The 25,161-nt window shown below is 42.6% G+C and overlaps 1 protein-coding gene across 4 annotated transcripts in view; it reads right to left on the reverse strand.

The window, feature by feature from the left end:
- Positions 1-25,161, reverse strand: part of SLC16A12 (solute carrier family 16 member 12) — a 77,479-nt gene that overhangs the window by 39,152 nt on the left and 13,166 nt on the right. For 2 of the 4 annotated variants that reach the window (XM_054572819.1, XM_054572818.1), the window contains exon 2: positions 19,626-19,707. The exons of the other annotated variants lie outside the window; for them this stretch is intronic. The gene's annotated coding sequence lies outside the window, so the exon portion shown is untranslated. The remainder of the gene's footprint in view (positions 1-19,625; positions 19,708-25,161) is intronic. 4 annotated transcript variants of the gene reach the window in all.

A 25,161-nucleotide genomic window follows, 5' to 3' on the forward strand; every position in this document is an offset into this window, starting at 1 on the left:
CTGTTCCTCCTACCAGTTTTCATGTGGCTTCTTTACATCTTTAATTATAGGACTTCTGCTCAGCTAGTCCTCAGATGGTTCTCCAGGTTGACTGTTCCGTAATTTAACAGTAATTTCTATATGGTCATGGGAGGAGGCAAGTATAGAATTTACCTACTCCACCATCTTGACTCAGAACTCTCCCTAACTTTTTTTTTGGCATGTGAGCTCACTCTACACATATTTAAATATTCCCTTAGCCAAACACAGCAGTAGTTATATTTTTAATATGTTATCTGTTGATCAATATATAAAGACAACAGTTAAAATGAATTTCATATTGTTTTCAATTTTTTTTTGTTTTATGAATTAGTAAGGCACTTATAAACATTTGAAGTCATAACTGTGTAAGATATTATTTTGCCCACTGACCATGCTGCATGTACATGTGGATTTGCACACCCTGTACCAATTCTGTTGTCTCCTCCCAGGTCTGAGACTCCCAGATTGGAAGGCCTCTCCGTTTATTAAGGGTAGGGCGATGCCTTGGCGAACATAAATTCCTTCTGGTCTAGTAGGTATATCAATTATTCAAGGTCCCAGTAAGAACTGGGAAATTGGGGAGACTTCAACAAATACATTATTTATAAAGGTGTCAAGTGTGTTCACAAATCTAACAAGGTCAGTAGAGTTTCTAAAGCTAGTAAGAGTTGGAAGTCACTACCACATTTAGGCCTTAGGGGCAAAGGGAGAGAGCAGCTACTAGAACCTTCTACATAGTCACTGTAGAGAGTCTTGGGAAAAGTAAGGATCCACAAGGTTCTGACAGTAAAAGAAGCAAGGCAATAAATGCATCAACTTCACACTCTTCCTGCCTTCCAAGTTCCACTAAGTCTGAACCCAAGGCAACCCAGCTGATACAGCCCATATATGTCAACAACTCAGGGCAGAGAAGACGGTGGAAATGGTATGGACAGTGACCTTCGAGGGGCAAATAGAAACTGTCCTGCACACCAGTATAACCTGTAAGCTTGCAGTTATTGCACTAGGGCTGTGGTAGAAAAATGAGGTTAAGCTCTGAGCCAATGCTGGGCTTTGCCTTTAAACTAGATCTAGTTGCTCAAGGTTATCGACACAAATCTGTTGGCATATTTCAAATACAAAACTCAACTGTGAAACTAACTTCCTCTTTTTGTACTCTCACCTCTAAACAGACAACTCCAAAATCTGCATCTCTGCTGCCAATCTTCCTCCCAAGATGCAGACTCAAATTTCCAACAGCCTTTAAGATACCTCAACCTCACATGCCCAAAAGAGCACCCTGGCTATTCTCTCCTGAACACAAATTTTTTTAAGCGATTTCACTATTTTCCCACTAGGCATGCTAGAACACTGAGTTCTTTTGACAACTTCCCAACTTTTATAATGACTCCAACTCTCACCACTTCCACTTGTAGCCCTCTCACATCTGCCTTCCTTTTTAAATTTTTAAAAAAATTTCCCATTGTCTTGTACCTGCACGAAGTCAGGGCCTGTCCTAGCTCGCCTGCTTCAATCCTGACTCTGCCACAAACACAGTGACCCTACTGAGACTTCTACACCACTTACTAATTGTGAGTTCTTACTTAGTGTCTCAGTGGTTTCCTTAGCCGTCAGATAGATCCATGCATAGTACCCACAATGGGAGACAAAGACCTTCTTCCCAGTGACGCCATGTGGCAGGAGCTCCAGTAGTGTTAGCATCCCTGGCCTTTCTCTACCTCCTCACTTTTCTCCATAGGGAGACAGAGGTAGTTTTCTGATTCATGGGTTTGGGAGTAACACCTGCACAGGCTTGCTTAGCCCTTCTTTTCCTTTTTTTTTGTTTTTCACCTGGGGCCTGCCTGTTAGAGAGCGTTCATCCTTCTCAGCTCTTCCATGTTATACATGAAATAGGGACGGGCATCCTTGCAAGTGGGCCTGTGGCTGTTTGGGGGCTGGGAAGGATTGCAGCTGGTTAAGTCTGTCTTTTTTATGAGGAAAGTACTACATTCCTACTTGGCCGGTGGTTCTAAGCCTTGGTCCCCAATTTTCAGCATTATTAGCACTGAAGGTGGCATTCCGATCCTCACCTGTTTGATACCCATTTCTACCTCTAAACTGGTTTTGAACTGAGGGAGAAAATGAGTGTTTTTATTGATCTTTTCAGATCTCAATTCCTACCCTCATGGACTTGTTAAGAAAATAAAATGAGGTAATCCATTTTTTTTCACAAAGCATAAAATCTTCCCATATGAAGCATTCAAATAAAATAAATGTTAGCTATTACTATTACTGTTGTTGCAGACTGCCTCCATGAGCTTTAGAAAAGAGATAAAGCATTTAAAATTTTAATATCTTATGATTATTATAATATTTGATATCAAGATAGTATGGGAGAATAACAGTTACATCAAGTGGAACTTCATAAACTACAAAACAAGGTCTATTACCATGTCCTCCCCAAAGATGTCCCACAGAGGCGTGAGCCTGTGATCGGAGGCTGGGTGTGAACAGGGTCCTGGAAGAGCCTTCCTCTGGGGAGGGGCTGACAGGAGGCCCTTAGGCCAAGATGCAGCTCTGAACAGTGACCTAACACAGCTCCGAAGGAAAAAAAAAAAAACCTGTTAAAAATGAAAAAGAAAGCCCCATTCCTCTGACAGGCTACTCCTCTCTAAAGAATTCTCAGGGCTCCCCAGCGCCCCTCAGTTTTACCACTGCTCTTTAAGGCCTCTAAAGTTATGCTATGAACATGGATGCTGCATTACATTTTTAAGCACATAGAACAGTGCCCTGGGCATGGAGTCACACATATCTGGCTTTGAAATCCAGCTCAGACAATTAAGTGCTGTGTGACTTTGGCAATGATTTCGTTGGCTGCATCTCAGCCTCCTGCTATGTACACCGGGGTTCTTAGAGCCCCTGATACCTATTAAAATATTCATATGAACAGATATTAATTTCTTTCCCTCTAATATCAGGAGATACATTTTCATCTTCAATTGTTGGTTTCAATAATTTTCCCAACTTAAAAGCAAAGCGATTCCACACTTGATAACTATATAGCGGGCACTCAGAAAATGTTTAGCTAAGTTAAATATATACCAGTTACTAGTTCAGATAATTCGAATACTAGCAATTATGAGTAAATAAATATCTTAATTATAGCTGAATGTACCCATACTTATTTTCTTAGAGTATCAAAAGAAAAAAGTCCAAGAGAGACCTAGCGACTTCATCTTCCTGTCAATTCCCCCTTATGATATAAAGACAGCACAAAAGTGTTAAATAATGGGTGGAGTGGCAGAGAGAAAATGACAGGAAAAACAATCCAGGAATACCATGCTCCTTGAACGTTTAAATTAATTTTTACTTTTTTGTAGTATTTAGTTGTTTCTTTCTTTTAAACTAGGCACTGAAATTCTCTACAGGCAACTTATCCATATACCAAATATCTGTGTCCATCTTCTTTTCTCTCTTCAATGAGTTTTCCTAAATTGTACACAGATGGCACGTTCAGTCTATGGATTATTACAAAGCCTTTACAAAGGAAGGTAAGAGAACTGGAGCAGCACTAAAAAATGCCTAAGTCATTGGGCTAACTCATTACCAGAACACAAAATGTGTGTGCTCTGAGTACAACTACAGTAAACACAAATGGGTCCTGGGGCACAGCCCTTAGTGTTAGAATCCTGGGGCAGGAGAAGTTCTATTTCTGTTGGGGTCCTGTGGCTGTTGGCGGCCATCTTGCTTTCATAAAGAGAAAGCCCAGCTGAGACGACACCGGCACAAAGCGAAGCGAGCAAAGCCAGCAGCCACAGAGAGATGATTCCTGCCCATCTCATCGAGCACCCAGGAAGGAAAACCTCTCATAGTTCCCTCTGCCTCTTGATGAATCCTGGCACTTTCCTGTGTGGCCCAGAATGGTATGGTGTGCCCCTTCCTCTGGGAACTTAATGGCTCACAGCCTTTTCCCTTGGGAACTGCATTCATTGCCGTTGGGAGTTCCCGTGAAAATTCTATTGTCATTCTCCCTTAATTGTTCTGATTAAGTCCAAGTACTACATCATTACATGCTTCTCAGACTTGAGGACGCACAGCCCCAATTCTGCGCAGGAAAGATGCGAAACAGAGTATCAGATACATCTTTCTGGAGTATCCAGTTTATTCCAAGATTTGGAAGAACCTAGTGCTTTAATAACTGTCTCCATACCGCCACAAACGTGGAAGAAAAAAGAGTGGGGGCAGGGAGAGGGCCCCAGGGAAAAAGTCTCTGAAGTTTCACCCATATGGGAGCTGAGGGGTGAACCAGTGGCAGGGGTGGCCTCTCTTCTTGTCCCCCAGGGCGCTCCAGGCCGTACTCCAAGATGTGGGGTACCCTCCTGATTTGAATTCTGTGCAGAGAATGCTGGGGCAAATTGCACACCTCCATCATCCGCTGGACCAAGCCTTCTCTCCACACACAACATGTACTTCTTGTGCTGTTCCTACCCACAGCTGTTTGCGTCCAGCCCCTGGCCGATCTCCTGCATCACGTTGCTGACCTCCCGGAGCTCAGCATTTAAAACACAGGGCGTATGTGGACTGATCTTCCCAGAGTCTTTGACTGTGGCCCTGCCTTGGCCACCCACAATTTAAAACATTACACTGGCTTCACTTGGGTCTGTTTACCATGCTGCTTCTTGATGGACAGGCTACAGCATGCATCTGAAGAGAATCAAAGACCCTCCTAGCCACCCCTGCCAGCCCTGGCTGTGGCCAGAAGGACAGACTGGGGTCCCACCCTCGGGCTGCCCAGCGTGGAGGGGGTTTTCCTTGTTGGTTCGCTCTGGGACTTCACTGCTGCTGCTGCTAGTGCAGTGTGTGGAGGAAGAGGCCCCAGAGCCACGCTGCGGGGCTGGGCTGGGAGTGGCAGTGCTGGATTCCAGGACGATTGGAGGACTGGCAGGCTTTCTGGCCTGATGGCTGAACCTTCGGGGTTAGGGAAGGGCTGTGGCTATTGAAATCTGGGAAAGGGCCTTACTGTGAGGGTGTAGCCCTCCACCTTGCGGTTTTTTAGTTCTCAGAATTGGGTACGTGGCCGTCACTCTGCTGTACCGCCTGTGTATTACTGAGCCCTGGATCTGGTCCTGTTCAGATTTACCCACGTTCATCATTACCTCGGTCCCTGGGGGTCCATGTTGTCACCAGGTGACTCCCTGTGAGACCTGAGATCCTCCTCCTGGCCCAGATTTACCCATGGGTCCCTCATTAATTCTTCTAGAGTTCCTCTGTCACTGAGGTCAAGGGTCATTAATTTCTTTAAGAGTTTTTCACACTCAAAAGACTTGGAACAGGGGACATGGTAGTGGCCACTCAGTATTATATGCTGCTGTAGTCCCTAAAGTCCTCTCCCATGAAAAGCAGGGATCCGAGGGACCCTCTTATATAAAGCTATTCCCAGGTTCTACTCGTCCACTGCAGGGCCATCCTAGGGGTCCAGGGAGGGCTCTGGGGAGGCAAAAGGGAGGCTGACATGCTCAGCTTGGGGCTGATAAACTTGGTGCTGAGGCCAAAATCTGCAAATTTGATATTAAGTTCACTGTCAAAAAGTGCGTCCTCTGGCTTCAGGTCCCTGTGGACAATGCCCCCCGGTGGCAGTGCCGCAGAGCAGATACCAGCTGCCGGAAAGTGCCTAGGGCCTCATTCTCAGTAACGCAGCTATGGTTCTGCAGATAATCGTGTCCCCTTTGCTCACATGCTCCAAAGCAAGGAATACTGTTTCCCTGGCGTCAATCACCTCAAACAGTCTTGTGATGTTTGGGTGATTTAAGGCCTTGTGCAGCGGACTTCTTGAAATTGTCTGGAAGAGCCCTGCTTACTCATGACTTTGACAGCCATCTCTGTCCTGGTCAGAATGTGCCAGGCCAACCTTGCCCTGGCAGATGCTCCCTGGCCAGTGGTGTTCGTAGGCTCCCATTGGCCAATATGATCTTCCCTTAAAGTTATTCTTAATCTTACATGGCCTGAGGTAAGGCAGTTTAGGGCAGGAAAATAGAGAAGGGTGACCATTATCTCTTGGGTTGGTTTGTTTTCTGTCCAGCATCCATGCCCTTTCCTTTGGGCAACAACATTTCAGTTTTCCTTTGGCATCTTACCTAATCCCATTTCGTGTACCTGGGAAACCTAGATGCTTCTGGAGAGGCCTAGCCAATGAGAGCCACAATTACTCATTCAGAAACTTATGAACCAAGCTAGACTAAAAATAGTCAACCCTGGGACATTTGCTGGATCAATTGGGAGGAAGTTCCCAAGTCACAGAGAGGAGGCACGGAGCTACAGGTGGCCATTTTTATCTCCACCTGCAGGGAGGCTACCTAAAGTGACAACAACTCAGGAAAGAAAAGGAGAGAGAGGTAGAGAAATTCATATTTCTGAAATTGTGTGTCTGAATTCAACTATATCTAAATCTCACCCCTGGGGTTCTCTGTGAAGTAAATAAATGAATTTTTTTTTTTTTTTTTTTTTTGCTTTTAGTCACATTGACTTTGATTTCTGTCACTTGCACCTAAAAATTCTGACTAATATTTTTAAAACATCATTATTCTTATTAACATGGCTCAGAGCTTGTATGAGCATCTAAGGTCATGCAGTAATAAGTGGCTGAGCCAGGACGCAAACTCCAGGCTGTCAAAGCTTCCATCAATGGCTCTTCTCCATTCCATACAGGTATGCTATTGGTGTTTTGCAGAACTAAAGTGCATTTTTATCTCTTTTTGCACAAACTCAAATAATCAGATGGGCCAGCAGCCATTTCAGAAACAAGAGTCAGGAGAATGCGTTAGGAACATAAAGCAGACAAATGAAGGGTTCTCTCAAAAGTAATTCTGTCAAAGCACACTAGTACTAAATCAGTCATCAGTTCCTCTAATGCTAAAAGTTCTGGAAGCCCATGAAATTGAAGGATTGTGAGTCACATGAACACAGTGGAAATAAAACCCAAGTTATCATATTGACTCCACTCTTACTGGTAAATTAATCACCCACAGACTACTTTTTCGTTTAAGAATTGAAATTCAGGAATATTTAGTATTGAGTTGTTTTCATTGTGTAATATGAAAGCCTGCCAAGATTATTAAATAGAGCATATTTTAAATCCAACAAAGGAATCCATCAGCCAAGGATCAAATAGGACATGTAGCTAGTTTATTAATAAAAATGTGTTCTCTCTCATGTTGTTGATAGGAATATTAATTTTTTCAATTTTTGGAGTGATCCTGGCAATATCTATCAAAAGATTAAATGAACCAAACTTCTGAGCCAATGCCTCCACATTTAGGAATTTGTCATATAGTAGTACTCCCCCAAATGCTCAGATACGCTTGTATAAGGGTGCGTTTGGAATAAGTGTTTGCAAGGAATATGCAAGGAATTAGCAAGGAACATGCTGGGTAAATTGTGGTACATTCAACTTCTAATTTAATATAGCAGATTGAACACACAAGTTTATCTTTGTTCTTTCTCAAAGCGCCACCTATAGTTAAGAGAATTAAAAAAAGAAATAAACCACAAAAGGAGAAGGGGAGAAATAATGACAGCAGATAAAAGATGTGAACCAAATTCTAGAAGCTGAGGAGTAAATGAACAGATGACTTAGCAAAACAAAGGTGACTGAAACCTAATCCAACATGGAAGGAATACAAGAAATAAGCTAAGGGCAAAATCCAAGAAACACTTGGGGAGGAAGGAATGGAGGACTTCTAAAGGCAGCAAGTGTGGGATGGGGTTAAAAATAGAATTGATGGAAAGTGCTTAAAATTTTTTCCCCTCTCTGGAAAAAACTAGCATTTACTCTGTGGAAATGTGACACACTGTGTTATTAGGGGTAAGAGATACAACTAGGGAAAAAGCAAAAAGGAGGCACCATATGAACACAGGGACATTAAAAGAAAATCATACGGATGGTGAAGCCCAGTCCCAAAACCCTAGCCCCACCTGTCTCCCAGCACACGAACAGTCAAGTTTCTAACTCTGGGACATATCTTTCAAGATAGCAATATGATTAAGAGGACAATCCTATAAAAGAAGGACTTGGACAAGAGGTCCCCACAAACATAAATTCAATGGCCAGTGAACACAGGAAACGGTACTCAAGCTCATTTGCAAAGTCCCCCACCGGGGTGTGTGTGAGGAGCAACCAAGGGATGTTTTTCTTACAAATCAATGCTTCTCTTTCCCCCTCTTTTCCTTAAAAAAATAAAATCTTTTAAAAAAACACACACACAATGAGAGAAATGTGAGCTCTACTGTGAGAACTTTAATAATAATAATAATGTATCAACAGTGGTTCAACAATTGTAACAAAGGTACCATACCGAATGCAAGATGTTAATAATAGAGGAAACTATGGGGGCTGGAGAAAGAGTACATGGAAACTCTGTACCTTCTACTCAAGTTTTTGTAAACCTACCACTGCTCTAAGAAATAAAGACTTGAAACACACAAGCATACACACAATGAGATGACACTATACACACACCAGGTCGATACAAACTTTTATAAGATTAGCTACACCAAGTGTTAGCAAGGATGCAGAGCAATGAGAACTCTCATACACTGTTGGTGGAAGTGCACCGTAAATTGATACCATTATTTTGGAAGACCACTTGGCATTGATCATATAATAAAGTTACAGGCAGGCATTCCACATGACCTCTCCTAAGTTGTATACCAACAGAAATGCACCCACAAATGCAGCAGAGCACACATATGAGAGGGCTTATGCAGGCATCCTTTGCAAAAACTCTAGATAGGAAAAGCCTAAGTGTCTATCAATATTAGTACTATGAACAAAGGAATATCAATGTAGCAATGAAAATGAAAGAATTACAGCCATATGCATCCACATGGATGAATCTTACAAGCATGATAATGAGTGAAAGAAACAAGTTCCAAAATTATATGAACAGTGATACTCATGCTCATAAATTCCATAAACGGTTTAAACTGTATGATTTATGTCTATACACATATATGGTAAATGCATAAAGAAAAACAAGGAAGTGAAGTCCACAAAACATGAGATATTGGTTACCTAGTTGCGGGGAGAGGGATGTGATCAGGGAGAGGCACACAGGAAGGGGGGGGTGCCTTCTAAAATATTGGCAACGTTCCATTTCTTCATCTGAGTGGGAGCCGCATAGAAGAAAGAAAAGAGCAAACACTTTGAAAATGTAACCAGCCCCTCTAGTGTTTTAACTATTGGTCATCTTCGCTTTCCAGATCAGGCATTCTCACTGCAGCCAACTCAGAACATCAATAAGCAAAGTTCAGGGGGCGGAAGGGATCACATCCCTCACATGCTTTCGCTGAACTGTGTGACGTGTTCCCCTCTCCATCTCCATAAAGGGCCGCAGGAGAGCCCTCTGTCTGAGCCAACCTTGCAAAGTGAGGGTTAGCTGTCAACGGCGATAGAAAGGCACCAACAAGACTCTGCCAACTCTGTAACTTTTACAAAGTATAGGGGTATGATGAGTTTAAAGCAGTTTTTTAGTGATTTAACATTTATTATACTAGTAGCAAGAAGTTTAGGCACTATATTTAACCTGATCGTTAATATTAATATATTTGAAAAAAAAAAACACATAGGAAAGAGCGGTACTGAGAATGGGTAAAGAGATAAAGAACATAACATAATAAAGTAAAAAAATAACAAAATACAATAAAAGAAGGACTGTGCATAGGCCCATTTTGATAATGCACCAGAAACTTCGGGTTATGGTCAATGCAATTCAAACAAAAAAAAGTGTTCTAAAACAAAAATTCGTTCTAAAACATAACTATGCCCCCTCCGCGCCACACCCCCCTCCCACAGCATTAAAGAATGTTTCTGACAGTCTCATAGACACAGAGAACAGATTAATGGTTGCCAGAGGGGAGGAGAGTTGTGGGGTTGGGTGAAAAAGGGAAGGGATTAAGAAGTATGGATTGGCAGTTACAAAATAGTCAGAGGGATGTAAAGTACAGCATAGAAAATAGAGTCAATAATATTGTAATAACTATGTACAGTACCAGGTGAGTACCTGAAATATCAGGGGGATCACTTTGTAAATTATATAATTGTCTAACCACTATCCTGTACACCTGAAACTAATATAAAATATTGAATATCAACTGTAATAGAGTAAAAAGTAAAAAAAGTAATATTTTTACTTTTATGTGTAAAAATATTCATTTGTATTAAATTTCCATTCACTGTCAGATTAAAATGAAGGAATATCTAGAATTTTTATTAAAACATGCTATTACAAAGTCACACAAGGAATCAGTCTCACTTCATTAAAGGAAACTTGATCACAGTTGATCATTCAGTATTGCCAAAAGAAACTTTTTTAAAAAGAATGTTTCAGATTGACTCTTGCCTCTTTAATGGTGAAAACACAGTCCTCAGGGCTAAGAAAATTTAGAGAATGTTTTATTTCTCTCCTCCCCAACTCGACAGGAGAGTGTGTTCACAGCTGCACAGAGCAATCCACAGAAAGGCTCCTTGCCCCCATTATCCACATTCTTATGCCGTCGGGCACAGGACAATCCCAAGGAGGCCCATTCTCCGATCCCACCTCTTCCCCACTGCTCCTGGAGTTTGGATTCTAGGAGGGAAGCCGGGCCATCCGTGTAAAGCTGCATTAAACACATGCAGAAGATAAGAACCACAAATTTATAGAGCATTAGAAGAGACCCCAGGAATCAAATAGGTCTTGAATGTATGCCCAGCTGGCATCCACCAGCCAAATACGGCTTACCCACATGTTTTTTTTTTTGACCCTCCAGGATGAATTTTTAGAAATTAGAAACTGTTTCCAGTATTTGAAGACCAGATGACTTCATATTAGAATCCAGATTTCTTGCTTTGCTTTAAAAATCGGGAGATTCTGACAGACCCACTGCTGCCTGGCAACAATAGCTGGCCTCCACACATTACCTGACTGGCCCCCCAGATAGTCCAAGGCCCTCAGCGAAGTGACTCACAGAGGTGACACAGTCAGCTGAACCAGCGGTGACATGAGAACAGAGACCAGTGGGCCCTTTGTTACACAGCCCTGAAGATACAAAGTTGGGCCACTCTCCAGAGGTTGTCCAGCTTGTCGACACCTTCCTCCCCTATGCTCAGAGCGGTCTAGTTGTACAAGCCACAGAGCTATGCTCTGACACGGAGCCTGGCCCACTGGCATGGAGCCCAGGTATTCCGATCTATCTGGGGTGCTGGGGGACCCACCACTCCAAGGGTCCCTTGTGGTTCTAAGCTCACAACTGTGCTCTATTTGCTGGTTAGGAAGAAACGCCTTTCGTGGCTGCAGCTGGGGGTCAGGGAGCTCGAGCCCCGCATCCCCATGAGGTCCTGAGCCTTTGTGAGCTGGGGAGGGAGAAGTGATCTTATGAAGAGCGTGTTACTCTTAATTAAAGTACACCCTTTCTAAAAAGATATAAGCTAGCATTTTCCTATTAAGGGCCGAACTACATTTTATGTTAGCTGAGTATTTATTTCCCCAAGGTTGTATGAAGGCACATAGACTACAAAAGATAAAGTTAAAAGTAGGTACAACTTTTATGTTATCTACTTCAGTACTATTGGAAAATTTAACAAGAAATAAGTGTTACCATTATAACCAGTAAAAAAAAAAAAAGTAACATTTCTAGTTCAATTGATTATATTAGCTATGGTTTCTCATTTATATACAATTAACTGAAGTATAATTACTGACAAGAGAGGTTGTTTCAGATACATAGTTATGTGGACAAATTAAGTTGCAAAACTATACATGATCTACCTGACTTTTATCAAACGTGTGTAATATGTAAAATATCTTCAAAACATCTGGAACATTATTTTTTAAAAGGGTAAGATATAAAAAGGAAAGACTAAGGCAAAGGTGTAAAATGGAACAAAAAAAATGTTAACAGATAAAACTGATCCACTTCCTATGGGGGGAAGCACAAAACTTGCTCTTAAGAGTTCTAGCACATGGACTACAGAGGGAAACCCAGCTGGTTACATACTTTGTAGTGTCTAAGGTAAAGACAAACCAACTGGCCTAAAGCCAGACAATTTCTCCTAGCAATAATAATAGTAAACACTGTCGTAGTGCCTGGCTCCATTCATTATCTCTCCTCAACAATGATCCAAGGGATTGCTAAAAACTGTTAGCACCAGTTTACGGATGGGGAAATGAGAGGCACATAGAAGTTAATGACTCACAGGTCACACAGATGGTTAAACCTTGCCTGGAGGGCTGGCTCCAGAGTCCCTACAAATTCAATGGAAGCTGGTGTTCAGAGAGAGTCACTTATAACCACTACACAACCTCCTCGGTTAATCAGAGAGAAAGCTGTGGTGCAAGACTAACATCTTCAATAGCATTCTTCCAGCAGGCACAGTGACACATTTTGGAGGGCTTTTTTGATTGGACTATAAATGTGAAGTTAGGTGGACAGCGCACTATTGACCAGGCTACGCCACACCACTGCTTAAAACTCTCTAATGGTTTCCTCATTGCCCTGAGAATACCATCCAACCTCCTTGAATGAGCTGACCCCTGCAAACATCAATCTCTTACCACTCTTCCCTCAGCCATGGTAGAGCAGCTTCCCAAGCCTTCTTTCCATTCTCTAAACATGCCAAACTCATTTCTGCCTCAGAGCCTTTGCACTTGTCCCTTAGAAACGCCTCTCAACACAATTTTCACACAGCTGGCTCCTTGTCTTTCAGACCTCAGGTCAAATGTCTCTTACAAGAAGTCCCTTCACCATCATAATAACTTATGATGTCCCATGTCCCCCTAACCTGTAGTACCTCTCTATTAAATTAGGCTGTTTCATTTTCTTCATAGCACATTGATCACCATTTGAAGTTGTCTCATTTACTATTTGTGTATTGTTTGTCTTCACTACAAAACTGTCAGCCCTATGGGATAGAGAAACCTAGCCTCTCTTCTTTTTCCTTTTTAGGATTTTATTTATTTATTTTTAGAGAGAGGGGAAAGGAGGGAGAAAGAGAGGGAAACATCAATGTGTGGTTGCCTCATGTGTGCTCCCTACTGGGGACCTGGCCCATAATCCAGGCATGTGCCCCGACTGGGAATTGAACAGGCAACCCTTTGCATTGCAGGGCAGCACTTCATCCACTGAACCACACGAGCCAGGCAAGTCTCTCATTTTCCCTGCTGATTTCCCAGCACCTAAAGCATGCCTAACATATAGCAGGCCCCCAATAAATATTCACTGAAATTGAAAAATTAATTGCCTCATAAATTGAAGACAATTTGATCCTCACCAATTGCTTTTAATTTGAGTTATGTAGCTCAGCTACTCAGACAGCCGAGCTTCATAATTGCTTGAAAGCCCTGCCTCAGCCCAAGCAGCCCCGTGAGCAGACAGCCTGTACAACCACTGCTGGATGCTGGAATTCTGCCAAGAGGGATGCCCACAGAAATAGTCCTCACCCCACTGAGGACTGGATCCCGCATGCATCCTCCACCTAACAGGTGCTGCTCCTGAGCAGAATTCAGCCACTTGCCCAGGAGTTTGCAGCACTGCAGAGCCATGGACTGGAAGGCCACCAAAAATATGTCAAGTGTCTGAAGCCCTTGGGATTGTAGAAGCAAATAAACATCAGTCATCTTGGCTGAACATTTGCTAGGCATCAATAAAGTCAATACCCCTTCCATCAGGAGCATGCAGTTAGTTTCCAGCTACCAAATCATGTTGGTTGCCACAGACTGAAGCCAACCCAATAATTATAAATATTAATTTGGCAGAGGATCAAGAGTTTTCCAACTTCCTATCTACTAGGCCTCCATCTATCCAAAGAAGCCAGCAGTCAGCTTTCTCTATCTCTTTATCAAAGATTGATAGGAAATGTGTGTTCTACCCACAATCAAATCTATAATCTGAGATCAAGGACAGAGGTTCTTATTTGGTCTCATCAAACAGACAAGCCCTTAGCTCATTTTTCTCTGCGGTATGTTCTCAAAAGCAAACACGTATCATTCAAAATATCAGGCATCAAAGAGGGTAAGGCACCACACTCTTCGTATAACAAATCTTATTAAATTATAAATATATCAAATGACTTATTTCTCACAGAACTGGCTTTTACTTTTGACTACATCACTTTCCTTTGACATGAAATATACCACACTGGAGTGGTAGGTCTTTGATTCATCTCATTATGTAAACACAGATGTTTTTGATTTGAAAAAGATTTTTAAAATAAGATGGTGACTTGCTTGGGCAAAAAAACGCAACAACTCACAACAAATGGGATGCTCTAATCCATAGTTGCTATCCCAATCCTGCTTAGAATTCTATCAGGTCTCTGTAAAATCCCCATTAACCCATGAAGGACCTCTCTTAATAGCTTGCTGCCTGGATACAGAATGATGAAAGGGATGAAACATGAAGTAAGCTCACACCATTGAGACAGAGAGAAGGTCCCATAAGTGCCTGTAGCACGTGGACTTGTAGATATGCCTAAAGAAAGAGAAGACAGGACCAGAGGAATTATAGACAGTGACCTGAAAACGACCACAGGGCGAGGTGAGTCAGGAGGGGTGGGTGTGCTCAGCGTGATTGGAGAAGCCAAGCCCCCTGATCACATTGGGAAGAAGCTGGAAGGGAGGGCATTTGCAATGGTGTTTGCAATTGTCTTCATAGAGCTTAGGCTATTAAAAACTGTCCTGACTGGGGCTACGGCGATGGAAATGATGGCAGGCCTCTGAAGAGGTTGGGGAGGATGACGAGATGACATGCTGCAAGGCTGGGAGCAAAGGAGGAAGGCGTCAGAAAGCCAAAACCCCGAGTTATCTACTGCTTCTCTTGTGAGAAGTCTGAGTGTGAGAAAACCGAGCACGAGGAAGAAATGTTGAGATGAAGTGAATGGCAGCATTTCATCCAGATGTAATATGATTAAGAAATGAAATTACTCTTGTGCTTCCCCCAAAACAATCTGTCCTCAGCTTCAACTCTTTCTATCTCTAGGAGGTCCCAGATCGAGTCATTAGGTCTTACCGCTTTTTCTCATATCCGCAGAAAATCAGCACAAGTCCTAACAGCTCAGGCTCAGACTGTTCCAACTGTCTCTTTGACTTTGCTTCAAATCCTTGGCCTTCAATCAAGGCGGCCAGAATCATCATGTCAAAACAAAGCAAACCGAGGAAAAAGGTGCCCACAAAAGGCCCCTCTCCGATCCTTGAATAAAAGAGTCAATCATGCGTAAAGAAGCCCTTAACTCATGCTTTTCCTTATCACCTGTCCCTGGTTTATTACTCTCTTAATTCTTAAAAACAAACAAACATGTTTTGTAACGTACCCTTTCAGCCTACACATGATCAAATATAGTAACTGGAAAAAAAAAAAAGAGTAAGTTATAGTACTGTAAACTAGACAACACTATTTTCTTTCTAAACTGGTACATATACAATCTTGACTGCTTTTTGGCTGACAAAGGCACTTGTTATGAGCTTTAAAACTCTATGGGAAATTACAGAATCCATAACTTCACAGAATAGGAAGAAAGTACCCTTCCCTTTCATTTGTAATCAACTAAGAGGACCAGCTGTAACCTTATTGAGAACACAGACCCAAAAAGGAGATTTCTTCGTGCTAAAAATTGAGAGAGAAGTGGAAGGTAGACTAAGGCACCAAAAAGCCACATGCTGGTTAGAGTAGTAGCTGCGGTCTGACCCACTGCCAAGGGGCTCTGGTTGTGTTTCGCGGGGCAGGGGAACATGAAGCAGCTGGGCTTCAGACACGGAACGTCATGGACGGCCTCGGCATGGAGAGTGGCACCATGTCAGGGGCAGCGTCAAGTCCAAAATCAGCAAGTATGAGTTCCCCCACGAAGGCTGCTGCTGGGGCAAACGGGAGGTACCCCCAACCTCTGAACTGGTACAGCTTGATTTTGAGTTTCCAACCTTTTCAATTACCTGTATCATGCATGCTTAATGCAGAGGGAAAAAAGAGAACAGAGCAAAAGACAAGAAAAATCATCTACATCCTGCCACCCAATAAGCACTGTTTTTATTTGGAGTAAATCCTTTGGACAATTATTTTTGTATTATATGTGTATGGAAATGCATCTTTTTAAAAACAAAACTAAGGCTTCACACCCATTACAATGGCTAATATTAAAAAAAACAAAAGCAAAAAACAAAATCAGAAAGTAACGAGCGTTAGCAAGGATGTGAGGAAATTGGAACACTTGTACATGGGGAATGTAAAATGGCGCAGCCACTATGGAAAACTGTATGGCAGTACCTCAAAAAATAGAATTACTATATGATATAGCAATTCCACTTCTCGGTTTATACCCAAAAGATGTGAAAACCAGAACTTGAATGGACATTTGTACAGAGCAGCATTATTCATTCACAAGAGCCAAAAGGTAGAAACAACTCAAGTGCCTGGATGAATGATAAACAAAATGTGGTATGTGCACAATGGAATACTATTCAGCCTTTAAAAAGTAAGGAAATTCTGACATGTTACAACATGGATGAACCTTAAGACATTATGCTAAGTGAAATAATCCAAGCACAAAGGTACAAATATTCTATGAGTCCACGTATGAGAGGTAACTAGAGTAGTCAAATTCGTAGAAACTGAAAATGGAATGGGGGTTGTCAGAGGCTGGGGGGAAGGAGAACAGAGACTCACTGTTTAATGGGTATGGAATTTCAGTTTGAGAAGATTAAAAAAGGTTTGGATAGATGGCAGTGATGACTGTACAACTATGTGAATATACTCAATGTCACAGAACTGTGCTCTTAAAAATGGTAAGAATTCTAGGTAAATTCATTTACTTCTATATATATTTATTTACTTCTATATATATCTTGCTACAATTTAAAGAACAAAACTGTAGTAATTCTATCTATAATTTACTCTTTTCACTTAATTTGATACCATGAATGTTAATAAATGTACTTGGATCATTTTAATGACTGCAAAGTATTTGATTGTATGAAATACTGTAATTGATTTTGTCCATTGTTGGACAGTTAGGTTGCCTCTGATTTTTCCCTCCCCCAAATATGCTGTATGATTCAACCACGTAACACGTCAGGTCAGACTACATTCCTGATGATCCTTCTTTTGGACTCACTAGGATCATCCACACATATTCTGAAAATCTTGCACTTCAATCAGAGAACTTCAATTTCCTCACTGTTGAAATTATATATTAACTACTTGAACCTTTAATATATTAATAATAACAAACATAATGATTAATATTTTAAATCAAGTATCTATTAAGTACTTCTACACTGTTAAACTTTAGAAGAAACTTAGAAATGTTACTCATTGAACATGATACGATGGGCAATACTCAAAATATTTAACTAGAGGCACCAATCGCTCAGAGGAGAGGCCAGCTGAACACAGACTTGTTATGACAACCCAAAGCCCCTCCTTCAATACTTAGGACCTGTGAGGACTCCAGGTCCTTCCAGCGGAACGTCTCTCAGGTTGAGCGCTGAGACCCTGGCCTGGCACACGGCCTCCCCGCTCTGTCAGTGCGGCACCCGCACACACAGGAGAAGGCGGGAGCTCCTGGGCACATGCAGAGAAGTTCCAGGAATCTGAGCCATAGACATTCACATCTTTAAAACCCATCCATTTACTAAAAACATTCACCAGGGCACTGAAGACTGAACAGAACAGTGAGAGTCGGAAGGCTCTATTCCCTGCCAGCGGCCTGCATTTTCTCTCTCTGAAATTATCAATTTTGCCTCACTTTGCAGGCCCAGCAAAGTTCCAGTTGTTGAAATTGGAGATAAGTGCAGCTATAAATGCTTCTTATCCCCATTTTCCCACATGGTTTCCCAGGTCCAAGCTCCCAGCTTGTTATTCTAGTGACCTCATCAGAGTCACACTGCAGAAAGCCAGGCCTGCGAGAGGACTGCTCCCTGGGGAGCTCCCAGCTCAAGGGGCGGCTCTGCGTCCCACTAGGGAATCCTGGACGGGGCGGTCAGACACCGCACGGAGTCATCACCAAGTAAGTGTAGAAAGTCATCACAATCAGTACAAGGACAGATAGGATTTTTCACAATGCTTTGTTTTCAATTAAATATCAAACTAGAATGAAATAAACCAGATGTTGCCTTGTAGAGCTAATAATATTTTATAATTGCGATTATTTGCCAAATTAAGGCAACAGACCAAGCACAGTGCCAGAAATAAGCTCCCTCTTCTTATAAATACAGTAATCTTGCTTACCCAGAAATCACCTATCCAGAAATATTAGCTAACAAAATTGAAATTTGTACAATTCAATCACAGAAATAGACCAACGCGTCTGACATGTTTACTTTTACTTTGGAGATCATTCTAATGGGGTTATTTGTTTTTCAACAAATATGAACTCCAGAAGGGCAGGGATTTCTGTTCACTGATGTCTCCTGCAATGAGGACAGATCTTAACTATATGTTGAAGGGTGAGAGAATGAACCTTTACGCGTCCTCTTGATTTGGCTATGGCCCAGCACCCGCCTTATGTCACAGCTCGGCAAACCCACACTTGAGCCCCTAAAGACGTCTGACTTCGCAACCTGTGGTTTAAATGCTATGGCAGACCACATACTTGTCAAAGTACCTGGTAAGATTTCTTGTAGGAATATCAATATTCTCTCCGTGATCTTGTGTCTGCTGGGTATCTGCTTAGTGAGCACCCTGCTTTTCCCTGACAAGATAAACATTTTGTTTCCTACTACATTGCAAACTCCTTCAGACTTGTTATTAAGGCTAATTGGTTGAATTGAGCTGAAGGGGAAATTTTTGCTCACTGCCTAGCCTTCACCATTTGAAGGCTCTCCAAATTATACTCTTCTAGACAGGCATAGAGTCTAAGTAATTGTTTTAATCCTCTCATATTACCAGGCATGTCATAGGAATTAAGTGACATTGTCATTTTTCATTGGAACTACAACACTTCCTTTGGATTGACATTCTGTTCCCATTACAACAGTTTTGTGGCCAATCTGATATTTCCAATAAGGGCCAGGAATCCTCTAAATCCATGATAGGCAAATTGTTCTTGCCAAGGCCTAATTCAAAAAAATAAAATAAAATTCAAACGTTTAAGAGGTATGTTTTATTTTTTTTAATTAAAAAATGAAAATAGGTTTTGAGTCTTATTGAGGAAAGAAGAGATCAGAAATGTACATTCTTCTAAAGTAGAATACCAGCTTAACTGAACAAAAAAACTGTCACTAATTTTTTAATCAAGAAGTTTCTTCTCAGGTATCTCTGGGAAATAACCACGCAGGAGCAGTTGGGCAGTGGTCTGCCTTGTATTTATGTAGCACTTCACCATCCACAAAGCAGGTTATCAGGCATTCTCTATTCTCCAAAAACTCCCCAAAAGACAGATTACCACATTCCCACAATCCCAAAATAACATAAATTGTAACTTACCCCACTGACTTAATAACAGCTTTTCAAAAAAAAGTTAAGAAACAGTAGTATATTAACTACATACATCTAATGCCAACCCCATCTCATTTCAGAAACATTAAAAATGAGGAGGGAAATAGTGCACCTTAGATGTGGAGAAGCTGAGGTTGGACTCTTCTAGTTTTGAAGCAACTTACCCAAAGTCAGTCCATGGCTGGACCTGCAGAACTAGGGCCCGGGCATCTTCATGCCTTTCATGCAACAGTAGCTGGGCACCAGCTGCTGGAGAAAGAGAGATGAGCAAAGGGGCAGCCCCTGGTCCCTGCTTCCCCCCACCCCCCGCCTCTACATGGTAAGGGGCCCTGCTCAGGGCAGTCAGGGGCAGGTGGAAAGCCAGAGCAGCACAAACAGCTCTTCTGCCCCAAAGCGCTGGCTGCCGGAACACTGTTGCTCCTAAACCTGGTGGCATCCTGGTTCCTGGAGGCCAGCATGCCATGAACCTCACCCAGGCAGGCCCCGGAGAGGACAGCACAGCCCTGAGACCAGCCTCCGCCCTCACAGGTGTTCCGTCTGGGCTGGAGACCTGAGGTTCCCCTAGGCGATTTGCACACACAGAGAAGGTGGCCTGGGAGCACACCCAGCAAACTTCGAGCAGTGTGAGCCTGAGGTCCGGGGGGAAGGGGGATGAGGGGAGCAGAATGCCCTTTATTTCCTTCTGTGAATTCAGACTTATTTTAGAAATGTTTGAAAATTCAAATTTGGAAAAAAGAAACTAAATGAAGACTCTGCAATTTGAATGTAGAAAGATTTGGGTGGACATCCAGGCCTTCCCAGTGAGTGCCCGTGTAAGCAGTCAGGAGTAGCTTCCTGGGCCTCTTTTTTCTACCTGCTTCACAGGGCTGCTCGGGGGTCCTCCCCAAACAGCCTAGCTGCTGGCACAGCACTCTCTCCATCTTCTTCACTGTCCTGGTCACACTCTGTGGTCAATCTGTCCAAGGGCCCCTCCAAGGCAGGGGTGGTCCCCGTCTTTTGCTTTTGCTTATTACCATACCTGACACATTAGTGTTTAAAACGATCTGAGGAAATGTACAGGCACAGAACGAAACATAAATATGATTTATATCACATACACTATGGTTACAACTATGATTTTTTTAAAAAATCTGTTTAAGAATAGTGGCAGTTCCTTCCTCTGAGTTTCCATTGCTACATAGCTGCATTCACCAATATATCATGTGGGAGACAGAGAGAGATGGGGAGAAGTATTTTAGGAATTGTTGAAAAAACTACATGGGAAGTGGAGTCACATGAATGAAAGTCTTCCTACCTCTACCACAATGCCAAAACAAATACTCCAGATTTATCCTTTGTCAGCAAGAAAAGAGTATCTCTCCCTTCATTTTTCCCATCAATTTACACAAAGATTGCCTTAAGAGTATAGCAGAGGTCCCAGAGTGAGGGCCAGAACTATGAATAAAAAGCAGATGTGTCTGAAAGATAGGTTCGTCAGGGAGTGTGTTTGCATGCAGATCAAGAAGCCTCAAAAGCAGCCCCTCACCATAAGAGAAAGATGAATAAAAATGCACAAGTTTCATGTCTCCACAGGACTTTAGGAACTAATCGGGAATAATTGACATGGGCTGGACTTCCTCAAAATCCAGTACAGGCTGAGCCACAAAAACACTGTTTTTATTACAATTGCGAGGGGAGCCTGGGGAAAGGAAGTTACATGGTATCAGAACAGTTTAGATTTTCTGGACATATTTTTTCATCCCAGGCATATGAAACACCATGGAATGAGAAAACACGGACAGCATGGATGGGCCTGGAGATTATTATGCAGAATAAAATAAGCCAGTCAGAGAGAGCCAAGTACCATATGATCTCACTTATATGTGGAATCTAATGAACAAAATAAACAGATGAACAAAGTAGAAACAGAGCCATGGACACATGGAACAGACTGACAGCTGTCAAGGGGAAGGAGAGGGAGGACTAGGTGAAAGAAAGCGAAGGGATTCGCCGAAGAACATATATGCATAACCCGGAGACACAGACAACAGTGTGGGGATGGCCAGAGAGAAGGGTGGGGAGCTGGGTGGAGGCAGGCAGAGTGGGGGAAATGGGGACATCTGGAATAGTATTAATGATAAAAGTAAAGAAAATAAATGAAGAAAACACCAGCCCAGAAAATTAAAAAAAGAATGAGAAAATGCATAATCGCAGAGTAACGCTACAAGTGTAACCAAATGCAGGTCCGGCTGCCTGCCACTACGAAAACCAGCATTGGAGAGGCAGGCGTTGATGTAAAGGAAGGGGGTTGATTTTCAGGTGCCAGCCGTCTGGAAGATGGGGGACTCACACCTCAAAGCCCATCCCCACATCTCAGTGGAGGCAGCGGTTTTTATAAGGAGGGAGAGGGGAACAGAACAAAGAGATCAACGAAGCGGGTTGAGAAGTTCTGTACGTGCAGACCAGCATAAGCCATTCCGATAAGGCAAGTGATGGTCCCATGTGCGTCATCCTGGCTCCACAGTTGAAGAAGGTCAGCAAATCTGGTGGAACTGGGATGCCTGAAGGTCAGAGTCTGTCTCTTTTGAAGTAAGTTCCTAAGATTCTTATACAAACGTGTGTTCATCTACAAGCTACATATTAGCCAGAGTCCACGCTTCCAGAAACAATGTCAAAAGAATGATGGGTGGGTTGCCAGTCCCTGTTATAGTTACGCAAGTGTGTCATTTTTACCACTCAAAAACCTTCCATGAACCAACTAGCCAATAAATATAAAAAGTACAAACCCTTTGATCTGCCATTCTCCTTCAAGGAAACTATCAGACGGATATAAAGCAAAATACGGAAGAAGTTCTCTCCACAATGCTGTTCAAAGCAAGGCAATTTACCACACCAAAAAAGGGAAAACAACAACAACCCATCATTTACTGACTTCATTGACTGGCAGGTCTCTTGACCACTAAACCTCAATGTGATAAAAATCCTGGCTTGTACCTGCAATATATTAATAATTAATAACAAATATAATAATCAATACTTCATTTAAAAATATTTATTATGTACCTCTATACTGTTGAACCTACTTTGGAGGGAAGAAATTTAGAAATGTTACTAATTCATGAAGCACAGACAAAACAATACATATGAGGACTTAATAAACATGTGTAGATCCATCTACGATTTCAAAAGCACAACTATGCAAAAAAAAAATCTTATCTTTGAGGAAATAAAGGAATAACGGAAAGAAAACCATCAGGTGTTCTGAAAGTACATATAAACTTGTGTTTTGCAAACGCCTCGAGCGGTGAACCCTGAACTAGTTAGCTAAAGACAATCTGTGGCAAATATACAGGGCAACTGTCAGAGGCCACTACTTGGTCACACAGACTAAAAAAGTATGGAAACTCTGTGTGAAACTGTGGTAGGCAGTTAGACAGACCATAGCAAGGTCTGAGCAGAGCAAGGACCATAGACCAGGTACAGAAGGTCACCAGACCGGAAAGCCCCGGGTGCCTAGCAACAGGCAAAGCTGCAAAAACAAGGGCCTCCCCCCTAGGGTGACCTTTCCTCCCCTAGCTTACTGCTGGTCACGGGGTTTAGACAACCTGACCTTTATATTGCTGTTCATGCAGTGCAGACCCTCCCCTGGCCTTCGCTGCCCTGGCATGTTGCTTGTTATGTGGGTTAAACCCCCTGGCTTTAAGCCCCCAGGACAATGAGGTTCTGACCTGCATAAAATAGTACATGCAGGCCTCAGTCGTGTTTCAGCTCCAGGCCCAGAAAAGGCAAAACCAGACAAGGGACTCCATGGCGGACATCAGGACCAACTGCACTAAGGCCCCCTGCCCTGGCACCAAGCAATCAGTGGAGACCGTCACCCTAAAAGACACACCTGGAAAGTTAATGAATAGTCTATTGGGACCCTCCCCTGAGACCTCCAGATAAATACCCTCAAGCCAGAGGACCCGGTGAGGCTGAGGTCCCTAGGGCGCACCCAGCATCCTTCCCAGCCCCCTCCCCCAGGCGCGGTTTCCTTGCCACTCTCTCCCCTAAGCTCCGAGGGCCCTCCCTTTGCCTCTGTAACTGGTTTCCTGAGCCCATTTCTTCTACAGCTCACTTCTTTTACCTCTGTGACTTCCTAAACAAACCTTCTCTTACAGTTTGAGTCTTGTCTCTGAATTCTTTCTTAGCCAGGACTCAAACACCAAGGTTGCTGCACCAAGGTCTGGTCTGACGCCACCCATCTAACCTGGTGCCGTTCTCACCGCCAACAAATCTGAGCCCGCATCTATTCCCTGCCCCTTCCCTTGAGCCTTACTGTTCCAGATCTCAGTTTACCTGAGATCAGAAATAGAGCATTTAGTAGAGTGCCTTGAGTATGCTGGGTGCTTGATGTGTGTTCAGTGAGCAATAAAGAGAATGCATTTAAGCCCATAGAAAGAGCCTGGAACATGTAAGTGCTCAGTAAATGGAAGTTGTTATTATTATAGTTGTTGTTATAATTATTATTCATAAATGAATAATTAGCATTTGTATAGCTCCTTAAAGTTTATATAAAGTGTTTTCAAGTCCCACAGTGATTCCTTGAACAGAAAACAGAGACTCACAGAAATTGGCAATTTGTCCAGGTTCTGCCAGACAAATGCTGCTAGCAAATGCTGAAGTCAGGGACTTGACCACTAACCCAGGCTCTTTTCCCTTGACAAGGCTGAAATCTCTCAATAATGGCCTCAGCCTTCTCTTGGAAATAAACATCGTGTCCTTCCCCATTGATTAATCAAGAATTACAGCAATCCTGTTCCCCCTGCCAGTCATAGGCTGAATGATGGAAAAGGCAGTGACTCAATCCTTGCCAATGACTTGAGGAAAAGTCTTTTGGGAGCTTCTGGGAAAACGTTTCCTTGCTACTAAGGAGACATGAAGATGTGGCTTCTCCCCTTCCACTGGATGTTTCTTATTTCGATGTGACCCTTCAGACTATTGCAGCCATCTTGGGACCATGATGGGAATCAGGCTGAGAATGAACCCAATTCATGGCAGGGACAGAGTCAAAAAAACCACAGAGAAGCAAAGTCACAACCCAGACATTCTGCACCTGAACTTTCTAACACGGGAAGGAATTTTTCTCCTAACTAGTGGAGGTAGTCCAGGTTGGAGTTTCTGTTCCTTATATCCCACTGATACATAATTTAAACAAGCCACTTACATATCAGACCCCCAGACACATATCCTACTTCTATGCAGTAGCTCCATGTCTTCACATATGGGGCTAAGCTTACATCAGCTCAAATTTTGATTTCCTTAAATCCTAACTAGGCAGGAGAGAAAAGGAGACACTCGTACACACAGCTGTACGAAGGGAACATATTGCTAGTTCCCATCGCATGGCTATCTATAGAAGCAAAGACACCACAGAGATTCCCACTGAAGTTTCCGGCCCCTCTCCCATGACCCCCACCCCCACAAATGACAACAAACTCTACATCTGGAAGCCTGATGATCTTCAGCTGCCTCTCTGCCCAGACAGTGCTATATTGTATACTGGCCAGAACAAAGAAAGAGGAGGGGGAGGGAAGAGGAAGAGGAGATTTTCTCGGAGCACACAGTCTTTTCTTTCCAGGGCAGTAATGACCATTTGGTTAAGGCATCCAAAGTTACTTGTGAAATGTGTTGTTTTGCCAATAAACACTTCAAGTTCTTCTACTCAAAAACTACAGTTCA

Source organism: Pteronotus mesoamericanus, unplaced genomic scaffold (assembly GCF_021234165.1).
Source record: "Pteronotus mesoamericanus isolate MK-2021 breed Mesoamerican mustached bat unplaced genomic scaffold, CSHL_Meso_final contig_24, whole genome shotgun sequence".
Lineage (NCBI taxonomy): Eukaryota > Metazoa > Chordata > Mammalia > Chiroptera > Mormoopidae > Pteronotus > Pteronotus mesoamericanus.